The sequence below is a fragment of the Nomascus leucogenys genome, chromosome 3, assembly GCF_006542625.1.
Source record: "Nomascus leucogenys isolate Asia chromosome 3, Asia_NLE_v1, whole genome shotgun sequence".
NCBI lineage: Eukaryota > Metazoa > Chordata > Mammalia > Primates > Hylobatidae > Nomascus > Nomascus leucogenys.
In genome coordinates, this window is record NC_044383.1 from 135,933,966 (window position 1) to 135,946,617 (window position 12,652).

The window sequence follows — 12,652 nt, forward strand, 5'->3', positions numbered from 1 at the left end:
CATTCTCACTGTCACTTTCAGGTACACCAATCAAATGTAGATTTGGTCTTTTCACATAGTCCCACATTTCTTGGAGGCTTTGTTCATTCCTTTTTATTCTTTTTTCTCTAATCTTGTCTTCTCTCTTTATTTCATTAAGTTGATCTTCAATCACTGATACCCTTTCTTCCGCTTGATTGATTCGGCTATTGATACTTGAGTATTCTTCACGAAGTTCTCATGCTGTTTTTTAGCTCCATCAGGTCATTTATGTTCCCCTCTACATTGGTTATTCTAATTAGCAATTTGACTAACCTTTTTTCAAGGTTCTTATCTTCCTAGCATTTGTTAGAACATGCTCCTTTAGCTCGGAGTTGTTATTATTTACCTTCTGAAGGCTACTTCTGTCAGTTAGTGAAACTCATTTTCTGTCCAGTTTTGTTCCCTTGCTGGCGAGGAGTTGTGATCATTTGGAGGAGGAGAGGCATTCTTGTTTTTGGAATTTTCAGCCTTTGTGCGCTGGTTTTTTCCTATCTTTGTGGATTTATCTAACTTTGGTCTTTAATGTTGGTGACCTTCAGATGGGGTCTTTGAGGGGACGTGCTAATCCTTTCTGTTTGTTTCTTTTCCTTCTAACAGTCAGGCCCCTCTGCTGCCAGTCTGCTGGAGTTTGCTGGTGGTCCACTCCCGACCCTGTTTGCCTGGGTATCACCAGTGGAGGCTGCAGACCAGCAAAGTTTGCTGCCTGTTCCTTCCTCTGGAAGCTTCGACCCAGTGGGGCACCTGCCAGATGCCAGCCAGAGCTCTCCTGTATGAGGTGTCTGTCGGCCCCTACTGGGAGGTGTCTCCCAGTCAGTATACGTGGGGGTCAGGGACCTACTTGAGGAGGCAGTCTGACCCTTAGCAGAGCTCGAATGCTGTGCTGGGAGGTCTGCTGCTCTCTTCAGAGCCATCAGGCGGGGACGTTTAAGTCTGCTGTAAGCCCCTGACTGGGGCTGCTGCCTTGTTTACTGACATGCCCTGACCAAAGAGGAGAAATCTGGCTGTCTGGCCATAGCAGCCTTGCTGAGCTGCAGTGGGCTCCGCCCAGTTCCAACTTCCCAGCAGTTTTGTTAACACTGTGACCTTAAAACCATTTACTCAAGCCTCAGCAATGGCAGATGCCCGTCCAGATGAATTTTATAATAGACTCCAGCAGTCCTACTTGGGCCAAGACCTCAAGGAAAGCCAGGTCTATCATTGGGAAAAGTCTTGGGGCTCTAAGTTTCGAATTCTGAAAATTTGTCTTAGAACAAAATTTTGTGTCATTTTCAAATTTCTCAAGCACAAGGTTTCCTCATAAAACTTAGTATCTGTAGCCCCCCTTCCCGCCTCACTTTTATGGCTGTCCCATTTCATCATAGATCCCGCTACCTTAGCCAGTTCAGGCTGCTACAACACGATAGACAAGGTGGCTGAAACACCAAGCATTTCTTTCTCACCATCCTGGAGGCTGGGAAGTCCAAGATCAAGGTGTCAGCACGTCGGGTATCTGGCGAGGGCCCTCTCTTCCTCACCAGATGGCGGTCTTCCTGTTGTATCCTCACACAGTGGAGAGCAGAGACTGACAGCAAGCTCTCCTGTCACTTCTTAATCCCACATGGCTCCACTTGCATGACTTATGACTTCCTAAATAGCATCACCTTGAGAATTAGGATTTCTGCATATGAATTTGGAAGGCAGGCAAACATGCAGCCTGTAACACCACCCGTATCCATTCCACATCTAGGTTCCCTCTGTGTGCTGGGCAGTATGCCAGTTAATTCAAGTGCACATCAGACCCGGAGGGTGACATCCTGTGACTCAGATGCTGGGGCCTTTGTGATGCCGGGTAATAAGTGGGTCTGTACCACTGTCCTTTCTTAACTAGATGGAACAGACTTCAAAGAAAGTAACCATGGACTATGGGCAGGGCTCTCTCTCCAGGGCTGGGGGAATAAGGGGTTGTCTGCTCAGAGGACAGTGGGTCAAGAGTTTGAAGGGGCCCAGGAATGCACATTTTTTATGTATCCCGTACGTGGTTTTCTGGCTGCTAAGGTTAAAGAACCTCAATTTTGAGGGTGTACTTCTTGGTCTGGAGAAGGGGTCTCAGATCTGTCCTGAGTGGAGCCTGTTCTGTACACATCCAGGCCCTGAGGGTACACGGAGAGGAACTCACTGCTACCGCCCTGCCAATGCTGCTGCTGTGGGGACACCAGCGGGGGTGGGCCAAGAACAGAGTGTGTGTGTGTGTGTGTGTGTGTGTGTGTGTGTGTGTGTGTGCGTGCATATGTGTGATATGACCACTGAGTAGCTCCTTAGCAGGGCCGATATTTTCTACAAGTCTGATGATTCACAGGAAGGAGCACACCAGGCCTGTACTTGGGTCCTGACATCTGGGTTGCTGACCTAACACTGAAGAAAAAGAAAGAGCTGCAGACAGGCTGGGAAAAATATACAGAAAGGGGAAATGGGGCCCTTCCACCTTTGTTGCCCTCTGTGGTCCTGAATCTCAGCTTGGCCTGAGCCAACCTGAAGACGGGAAGGAATAGCCATATTCCAACTGCAAAATGTCAGCTTCAGGCAATGGTTTCAAAACCGAAGTAATGGTTACATATGAAGTAGATTTTTGTTTGTTTTGTTTTTTGAGCCCGGGTCTTGCTATGTCACCCAGGTGGCGTGCAGTGGCATGAGCACGGCTCACTGCAGCCTTGAACTCCCAGGCTCAATCAGTCCTCCCACTTCAGCCTCCAGAACAGCTGGGACTACAGGCGTGAGCCACCACACCCAGCTAATTTTTAAATTTTTGGTGTAGAGACGGGGTCTCGTCACGTTGCCCAGGCTGATCTTGAACTCCTGAGCTCAAGCAATCCTCTCCCCCCTCAGCCTCCCAAAGTGTTGGGATTACAGGAGTGAGCCACCATGCCCGGCTGAAGTGGAATTTTAATTGAAGTAGGAAGCAGGTGATAAAGAAAGTGAAACCAATAATTTCATGTAGTCCCTGGAAGCCCGTTGCTATAAAGAACTTTCAGCCTGAAGTCCAAAGAGAGACGAAAATTTTAAAATGAATTGGACTGCATTTTTCAATCCCTGAAAATGAGTCACAGCCTTTTTGTGGCAGTGTGCCCTGGGATTCTAACCATCCTCTCCCTGCCCCAGCTGCCTTGAGGTCCCGGCCAATGGTTTCAACACTCAGGCTGGGAATGCCAAGGCCTGGCAGAGCGAGGCTGTGGAAGCCTTGGCATAAGCGGAACGGAGGATCTGAGGGAGAATGGGACAAGAGAAGTCGTAAAGAAGGAGTTAGGGCAGGAGAACAAGGAGAAATCCCTGTCCCCCAAATTGGAGAGAGGGGCGACTGGGACTCCAGACTGGAGGGAGGCAGGGATCCCTCAGTGCTTGGTGTGGAGGCAGAGGACCCGCAGAGCCACCCCTGTCCTCCCTGCCTTATCCAGCGTCCCCGCTGCCACACCCCCAGCGTCTCCCCCAACCCCACTTTTACTTCATTATCTGCCCCTGGTTCTCTCACCACTCGAGCCCCTGCTTTCCTCCTTCACTCCCAAACATGCACACGTTCCCTCTGCACTGGTGTTTGGAACACCAGCCATCCCCCACCCCTACCTTGTGCCAGCAGGAGATGTTTGTCCTTCTGCCGTCTCCAGGATGGAGAGGCCTGAGGTGACTGCTTCCTCAGAGTCTCTGTGCAAACTCTCTGAGGAGCAGAAACCAGTTCAGTCTCCTTGGGCATGGAGAGGCCGGCCTAGCAGAACACCCATCCACCATGCAAACCCGGTGGGGCTACCTGTCAACTGTCACGTGTGAGTGATTCTAGGACAGGGTACCTCATCCGGAATTGGATCCAATTCAGTACTGGATTCACTATCAGTAAATGGACCAAGACCTGACTCAAGTCCCAGCCATGAAATTCTAGAAAGGATTTAATGTAATTTTAGCAGTTGTTGGAGACCAGCATGTAATGGCATACATATGTTTTCCTTAATATGTAGGTGGGGGCCCCCACCTTTTTTCAGGGTTCAGGCTTCTGCAGGTCCTGGCCTAGCTGTGACAGCGGCCCTATCTCGTTTCTGGTGGGTGCTGGCGCCCTCTATTGCTTGGTTTCTGTGCGAACACTGCACTACCGTCCTGCCCTCTTGAGGCCTGGAGCTCCTGCCCCCTGAGCTTGTGTTCCCACTGTGTGTCACTGAACCTCGCTGTTTCCTTCTTGCAACTCCATTCCCCTCTGCAGCTGGAAGACCAGCGCTTCTCCTGAGTCTTCCTTAAAAGACACCCTGCCCACTTCCTTACAAAGCCCCCACCAAAGTGACACCAGCTACTTGTGAATGTAGCCAACTTTACTGAAGATTTAGAGGTTATGTGGTAGGGCTGTGAAGAATTAAAAAAAAAAAAGTCACCTATTTGCTCGACCTCTTTCTTATCTCTTCTTTGGACTAGAAATAAAATATCTGTGATTTGACCACACTGTCATCTAGTACTTGACCCTGGTTCTAGGCCACCATCCTCCTGGCCAGGGTGATTGCAGTCCTGCCCTACTTGGCTCTCCGTGCCTGTCCCCACCTCCCAGATGGCTACAGAGCAGCCAGAGTGATCCTTCAGAACCTCACCACTCACGCCCCTCCTCTGCTCCAAACCCTCCAAAAGTGCCCCTTTTCTCTCAGTAAAACCAAAGTCACTACAGACGCCTAGAGAGCCCTGCACAGTCTGGCCAGCTGTCCTCTATGCCCCCTCACTCGCCCAGTTCCGACCTCCACCCTCGGCCTCCTTGCTGGTCTTCAGAGCCCTGCAGATGTCCCTGTGCCTTGGGACTTTGCATTGCCCTCCCCTCAGCATGGACTGCCCTTCAGGCATCTGCCCGGCTCACTCCCACTCCTGCTCCCAGGTGGCACACCCTTCCACGCCTGGTTCTCCCTGCCCCTCCTATTTGGAATCCTTGTATTCATTTCTTTCTCTCTTTCTTTTTTAAAATTGTGGTATGATTCATGTAACATGATTTTTCATCTTAACCACTGTTAAATGTAAAGGCTTCTATTTCATAATGGGAAACCTCTGCCTGCCCGGGCCATCCTGGACCTTCTTCACCTGAACTTGTTCCCCTAAAGCAATGACCACTTTAAAACATACCTTAGTAAGCCGGGCACGGTGGCTCACACCTGTAATCCCAGCATTTTGGGAGGCCAGGGCAGCTGGATCACCTGAGGTTGAGAGTTTGAGACTTGCCTGGCCAACATGTTGAAACCCTGTCTCTACTAAAAAATAGGAAAATTAGCTGGGTGTGGTGGCCAGCGCCTGTAATCCCACCTACTTGGGATACTGAGTCAGGAGAATCACTTGAAGCCAGGAGGCGGAGGTTGCAGTGAGCCGAGATCACGCCACTGCTTTGCAGCCTGGGCAACAGAATGAGACTCTATCCCAATAAACAAACGATCAAACAAATCTTATTAACTTTTAATTGTGTTTGCAACAAATTACTGCAAACTTAGTGCCTTAAAACAACATATATTCATTCTCTTACCATTCTGGAGCTCAGAAGTCTGAATAGTCTCACGGGGCTAACATCACTCTGCTGTCAGGGCTGTGTTCCTTTGGGAGGCTCTCGGGGAGAACCTGTCTCCTCCTCGCCTTTTCCAGCTACTCCAACTGCCCACATCCATGGCTCAGGTCCCCATTTCCTCATCTTCAAAGGCAGGTCCACCAGGCTGAGTCCTGGTTCACATGAGAACACTAACCCTCCCTGGCTGGTTCTCCCAGGGCAGCTGATTAGCCACCTCAGCTCCAGCTTTCACCGCCCTTTCCTGGTATCCCAACACAGAGGTTCCAGGGACTGGATCTGCCATCCTGGGGGTTGGAGAGGGAATTCTTCTGCCCAACACACATACCATATAATTTACATATCTATCCATTTAAAATTTCTATCTCTTACTAGAGTGCCATTTCTATGAAGACACAAACCTCATACAAGGCGTAGAAAACAGCTCCCCAGGGGTGAAGGGGCTCAGATGGGCCCCCTGGCCCAGGGAACAAGGAGAGGTGTCAGGGCAGCCTCCTTGGGTCTCCAGACTTTACAGCCGGTGCCTCCCAGGCAGGTTCCAGCCACAGCAGCAGCAAAAGAGATGTGGTGGGCAGCATCAGGCATTGGCGAGATTCCTGACACAGTTCAGTCGAAAAGAAACTTCCTAAACTGAGCTCACCTCAAGGAAGCTGGGGATATATTCCACCTTACCCAGTGGGTACACGAAATACAAATACAAATCCTTTTCCAGGCTGTGCAGGTTACAACTGGCCCAATTGTATGCCTGGTCCCCTGCCTGGTCCTGCTGTGACTTGCCAGGGTGGGGTGCTCATTGGCCTCCGGGCTCCACTCACTTTTCTGGACGCACCCAGTTTCCATCTCCAAGTCACCCCCAAGACTTCTTCTTCTTTTGCTGTTGTTTTCTCAGCCCAGCAGAAATTCTAATATTCACCAGGCTCGGCCCTGCTCAAGGCACTGGAGAAGGAGCCTCTGAGGAAAGTCTTGGTGCAAGGAGCAGCTCTCCCACGTGGATTTCCAGCATCTCTGTTTTCTGGGAACTCCTGAATTTCTTTGGCCATTGTCACAGGGTCTCTGCCACACAGTTCCCCCAGTGGCTGGCCCCTGACATCTGGCAAAGAGTTAGGAATGCAGGTGGTTTCTGGCAAACGTGTAGGGCCTATGAGATAAGAAAGTGGGGGAAGCAAGATCACGTAGGTTCTCTGTGAGAGAGGCCCCAGGCCCAGCAGGGCAGAACATCGCTGGCTGACAAGGGCCATCCTCCCCTGTCCTCATCTCTGCCTGGGCTCCAGCTCCATCCTGCCTGACAGAGGCCATGGAGCAGAGCACTGGGCTGCTGGTCAATGCCCTGGTCTTTGGATAGACCAGTCTCCGGGTGGGGTCACAGTGGGAGAGCAGTGGGCCTGGGAGGTGCAGGGTTAGTGCAGGGCAGGGCTGCCTTGAATCTGCAGGTGTGGGGCCACCAGGCTGGACCTATCTGTATTCTCAGCACAGGAGGTTGCAGTACTGTCTGCCCTCAACCTCCTTTTCCTATTTCTGCTGCTAGCGGGCACTGGGGACTGGGGTCAGGCTGGGGGTCTTGCCATCCCCTCCTGATCTCCTCCACTCCCTGTCCACAGCTCCTGATTTCCCTGCCTGGGCTGCCCCCACCAGAAGTCTCCAGGCCTAAAATCTGGTAGGAACAGGCAGCCTAGCCTGTCCCCAGGGGTTTCTTTAGCACTTGCAGGAGCCAATAAGGCTTCATGTAGGAAGGCGTGAGTCACCCACAGACGCCTAACAGGTGTTTCTGGAAATGTGTCCTGTGGCAGCCAAAGAGGCCGGACTCCTCAGTGTGTTTCCAAACAGAGCCAAGCACAGAGTTCATGGGTTGGAGGAGCCAGATCAGCTGCTCATTAGTGTGCACTTGACAAGCCTTTGTACTGCAGGGGAGGAAAAATGATTTTCATGAAAAAAACAAACAGGAGTTTATTAACTATCTATCTATCTATCTAATCTATCTATCTATTTATCTATCTATCATCTCTTGTATATACACAGAAAACACCTGGAGAAAACAAGTAATCCTTAAAGTGCTGGCTTAGAACTCCAGCATCTTCAACAGAAAACAATAAATGTCTAGAGAAGTGGTAGATCATGGGAAGACCAATCTATGGCATCAGAGAAGCTTGTGGTGCCTCTGCTGTTGTCCCTAGGCCTGACAAGAGTCTGAAATTGTCTTTGGTGATCAACCTTTGTCCTGTCTGGTAGAGAGGGGAGGATACAATCAAAAGTGGCTCAATAATAACTGGAAAATAAATGGAAAAGAAAGATGTTCGTTTCATCCAGGTTCTTGAATTCATTGACATACAGTTGTACATAGTATTCCCTTATAATCCTTTTTGTTGGTGTAAAGTTGATAGTGATGTTTCTCCTTTCATTCCTGGTATTAGTCATTTGAGTTTTATCCCTCCACCATTTACCTGGTCATTCTAGGTTAAGGTTTGATAATTTGGTTGATCTTTTCAAAGAACCAACTTTTGGTTTTATTGAGTTTGCCAATGTTTTTCTATTCTTTATTTCATTTATTTACACTCCAATTTTTATTTCCTTCTGTTTCCTTATTTGGGGCTTAGGTCACTTTGCTCTTTGAGTTTCTTAAAGTGAAATGTCAAGTTATTAGTTTGAGATAATCCTTTCTTTATCCCATTCTTTCTCAGTATATTGGCATTTACAGCAGTAAGTTTTCCTTTAAGTGCTGCTTTATCTGCTTCTTATAAGTCATAATATGCTGTGTATTTGTTTCCATTCATCTCAAAGTATTTTCTAATTTTCCCTGTGAGTTTCCCTTTCATCGATTGGTTCTCAGAGTGTTTATAAAATTGTTCGTCTTAAAGATGATTTTGCCTGATATTATTAATAGCAATTTCAGTTGTCTTTGTTTACTATCGATGTGTTTTTTCCATATGTTTACTTTTAAACTACTTGTATCTTTAGATCTACATTGTATCTTTAGATCATTTTTAAAATGCATTCTGAGAATCTTTGTTTTTTCTTTTGAATGTTTATCACTTTGACATGTAAGGGAATGACTGCTAAGGTGGAACAGAATTAACGTCTGCCACCTTTTTCTTAGTTTTCCGTATGCACTATGTCGTTTTGCTCATCTTTTCCACCACTATTGCTTTCTTTTGTGTTAAACAGACACTTTCTACTGCGTCATTTTACTTCCTTTATTGTCTCTTTTTCCTTTTTTGTTTAAAAAAGTTATTTTCTTAGTCATTTCAGGGGATTCCAATTAATATCTTAATTTACCACAACCTAGATCATATTTAAAGACTTAATTTTAACAGGATGCAAAATCTCTGCTCCAATATTGCTCTGCTTCTTCCTCCATCTTTGTGGTATGAAAATGATATATACATAAATTATATGGCATGTGTGTTGTAAAGAATAATCACCTGCCACCCCCACCCCCTCCTGCCAACCACAGAGGATGCCGGTGTGAATCCCTGGAACTCTCCACTGGGTTACATGGAAAGGGGAGTGAAGGCTGCAGATGGAGTTGAGATTGCTTATTATCTGCCCTGCAAATGGGGTGATTTTCTGGATTTCCCTGGGGGGTCCAATATAATCACAGGATCTTTATAGAGGAAGAGGCAGACGGAAGAGGGAGAACCAGATGGGGGGCACAGTGAGGACTTAGTCTGATGGAGCTGCCTTTGAAGATGCGGAAGTGGGCCCTGAGCCATGGATGTGGGCAGTTGGAGAAGCTGGAAGAGGCGAGGAGGAGACAGGTTCTTCCCGAGAGCCTCCTGAAATAACACAGCCCTGACAGCAGAGTGATGTTAGCCCACTGAGACCCATTCCAACTTCAGATCTCTAGAATGGTAAGAGAACAAATTTGTGTTATTTTAAGCCGCTAAATTTGTAATTTCTTACAATAGCAACCAAAAGCTAACGCTATCTGTTTTAAAGTGGTCATTGCTTTAGGAGGAAAAAGTTCAGGTTAAGAAGGTTCAGGATCGCCTGAGCAGGCACAGATACTGCCATTTTAAATAGATGCCTTTACATTTGAAAACGGTTGAGATGGCTCCCGGCTGTGGCAGGGCAGCAGGCTGGGGCCATGGCAGGCCAAGTGCAGGCCCAAATCAGACTGCAGGGGCTTCACATTCACTCTGGGCAGGCACCTGCCTCTCAGTAGCTCACTGAGAGATGAGGGCACCCAGCAGGGGTCCCCAAGGGAAGGCACAAAGAGGGAGCCAGCCTGGGATTAAGGGGCTGTGAAAACAATGCTTTTCCAGAAGTCCTAGCTGGTTACCTTCACAGCTGCTTGCAAAACAGAGAAATTCTACATCCACTCACAGCAGCCATGTCCACAGGGCTCCCGACTGCCAGAAAGTTAAAGTCATGACACCTGGCTGTGGAGATCAATGAGGCTGAAGTGCGACAGGAGCAGCAGGAATCCCTCCTGAGAGATCTCCAGGATGACATTCCCCCGGGGTGACAGCCTACCAGGCCCGTGGAAAGCCCTGGCTAGTAACCTCACAGCTGCAGTGTGGCAAATCAAACAGAGCTGGAGTTGTCTGGTAGATCCTTGGAGCAGGTGCTGCTGCCCCACATGGATGCCTTCCCGCAAGTGCATTTCGGCCCCATCTGAAAGAGCTTAAAGGAAAGCCTGCATGGCTTTTCCCAGGACATAACAAATCTGTTTCTTGATGTGGAGGCCAACCGCCAGGCCATCACGATGGTCCAGGATAGTGCTGTGGCCAGGGCTGACTGCCAGGAGCTTGGTGGTAAATTTGAAGCCAAGATCCAGGAAAATGCTCAGAGAGTAGGCCAGCTGCGAAAGGATGTGGAGGACTGATAGCATGCTCGGCGCTTTGCCCTGTACACTCCCTCTCTGAGGTCCAGGCCGATGTGGACACCAAATTGAAGAGGCCAAACCCAGGAGGCCCCAAGGACTAATGGCAGCTGCGTGGTGGTGACGGCAGGGGCTGGGGCAAGGCCTGAACTGGAGAGCCTGAAGGCCAGGCTGGGCCAACAGCAGAGGAACCTCTGGGTGCTGCACGTGGCCTCGGCCTACAGGGAGGAGGAATTGCAAAACACCCCTCAGGGATATGAGGGCTACCCTGACCCGGCACATGGATGAGATGAAGGAGCTGTGCTCCGAATTGGACGAGACCTTCCATCAGATCAGCAAAATGGAGCCAGAGATGGAGGTGAACCACAGGGTGCTCCGTGAGCTGTGTGTGGTCCTGATGAGGCCTCTAATTATGGAGGCGAACAAGGTGGAGGTGGAGTAGCAGCTCCTGGAGCTCAGCCTCACCCTGCAGCACCTGTGGGGCGACCACACCGACCTCATCAAGTACATCAAGGAGGCAGCTGCCACAAGCTCTACTTTCACTTGGAGGCCATCCGGGAGTGCCACAGGGACACCACGCACCCTGAAGGAGACCCAGGGGAGCTTGGATGGCGGCGCAGCTGCACAGCTCCTAGGCTGCCCTGATGGAGGCCTGCTGGCCTCCCTCTCTGGGGAGGAGGTGATGGAGGAGAGGTCAGAGGAGGCGCACGGCCAGCTTCCCCTGCCTGTGAGCAGATCTGCCTGGCCCTGAAGGAGGAGGTGCTCGGTTGGGACTTGCTGGCTACCAGGGTGGCGGCCCTGGAGCAGGCCACGAGTGGGCCATGGCATAGAGCCCCCATGGCCGGCAGAGCACCTGGAGCTGGCGACCACTTGGGCCCAGAAGAAGCGGTGTGAAGCCCTGGCCGGGCTGGCTCAGGAGCTCCAGCTCCTGAGATCTGACTTCAGCGGCTCGGGTGGTGCTGCAAGGCTGCCCAGCTACCTCTCTCACCTGCCTCGGGGCCTCCATGGTCCGCCTCCAAGTGCAGCTTGGACAGCACCAGCGGCTCCTCCTTGGAAACTTCCAAGGGCTGGTGACAGCAGTGTCAGCCTAAATCTGGGGAAGCTGGAAGCCATGCCCAGCAGGAAAGGGAAGCAGAAGCAGAAAGGCCCGGAAGTTCCCCGGAAGAGGGACAGGAAAGAAGCTGAGCCTTTGGCAGACACACATATCAAAGGGCCAGTGCCAGACGCCTTGAACACTGAGCTCTGGCAGGCAGGCTTCCCTGTGGCCTTCTATGCCAGTTTTTCAGAAAGGACGGCTGCCCTGCAGACAGTGAAGTTCAACACTAGCTACATCGACACTGACAGCAGCAACTTCCCTGAACATGGCTACTACCAAGCCGGCATTTGGTGTCTCATTTGCAGTGAGCACTGAATTTGGCCCAGGGCCAGGAACCAGGCACCTGGTGTTTGGAGGGCTCCATCAGGGACCCTGATCTGTACCACTAGGCGGGAAGCACAGCAGCCACCTTTGCTATGGCTGAGCTGTGAAAGGGTGAGAGAGTGTGGTTGGAGTTAACCCAAGCATTGGTAACAAACAGAAACCAGCGAGGCACTGCATTCGGGGGCTTCCTGATGTTCAAGACATGAACCCTGGGCCCAGCTCTGATTGGACATCATGGACTTGCCCAGCTCTCCTTGGTCTAGGGCTCTGGCCAAGGATGGTCTGCAGATCATCTTGTTGGTCTATCTCTTCCCTGGAAAGCTTCAGCGAGAGAGTATGGTGTACGTGGTCTCTGTCTAGCACACTGGGTTTGGCTATTTCTCAATGACAAGGAGGACTGGACTGCTTCTCTGGGTGGGACCTGGTTCCAAGCTTGGTATGTCTTCTCAAACAGCATGGCCTGGACTCCAGCCCTTTGCCATACTGTGTATTCTACAGCTGCTTTGGTGGCGTGCTCCTCCTATGGATGGAAGCTTCTCTACAGCACTTTTTTTTTTTTTTTTTTTTTTGAGACGGAGTCTTGCTCTGTCACCCAGGCTGGAGTGCAGTGGCGCAGTCTCAGCTCACTGCAAGCTCCGCCTCCCAGGTTCACACCATTCTCCTGCCTCAGCCTCCCAAGTAGCTGGGACTACAGGCGCCCGCCACCACGCCCCGCTAATTTTTTGTATTTTTAGTAGAGACGGGGTTTCACCATGTTAGCCAGGATGGTCTCGATCTCCTGACCTTGTGATCCGCCCACTCAGCCTCCCAAAGTGCTGGGATTACAGGCGTGAGCCACTGCGCCCGGCCTCTC

At 50.3% G+C, this 12,652-nt stretch overlaps 1 pseudogene; it reads left to right on the top strand.

Annotated features, from left to right (window-relative positions):
• The first annotated feature begins 1,770 nt into the window (after nucleotides 1–1,770).
• LOC115832898 lies at nucleotides 1,771–11,790 on the top strand (annotated as a pseudogene).
• Nucleotides 11,791–12,652: the final 862 nt, after the last annotated feature.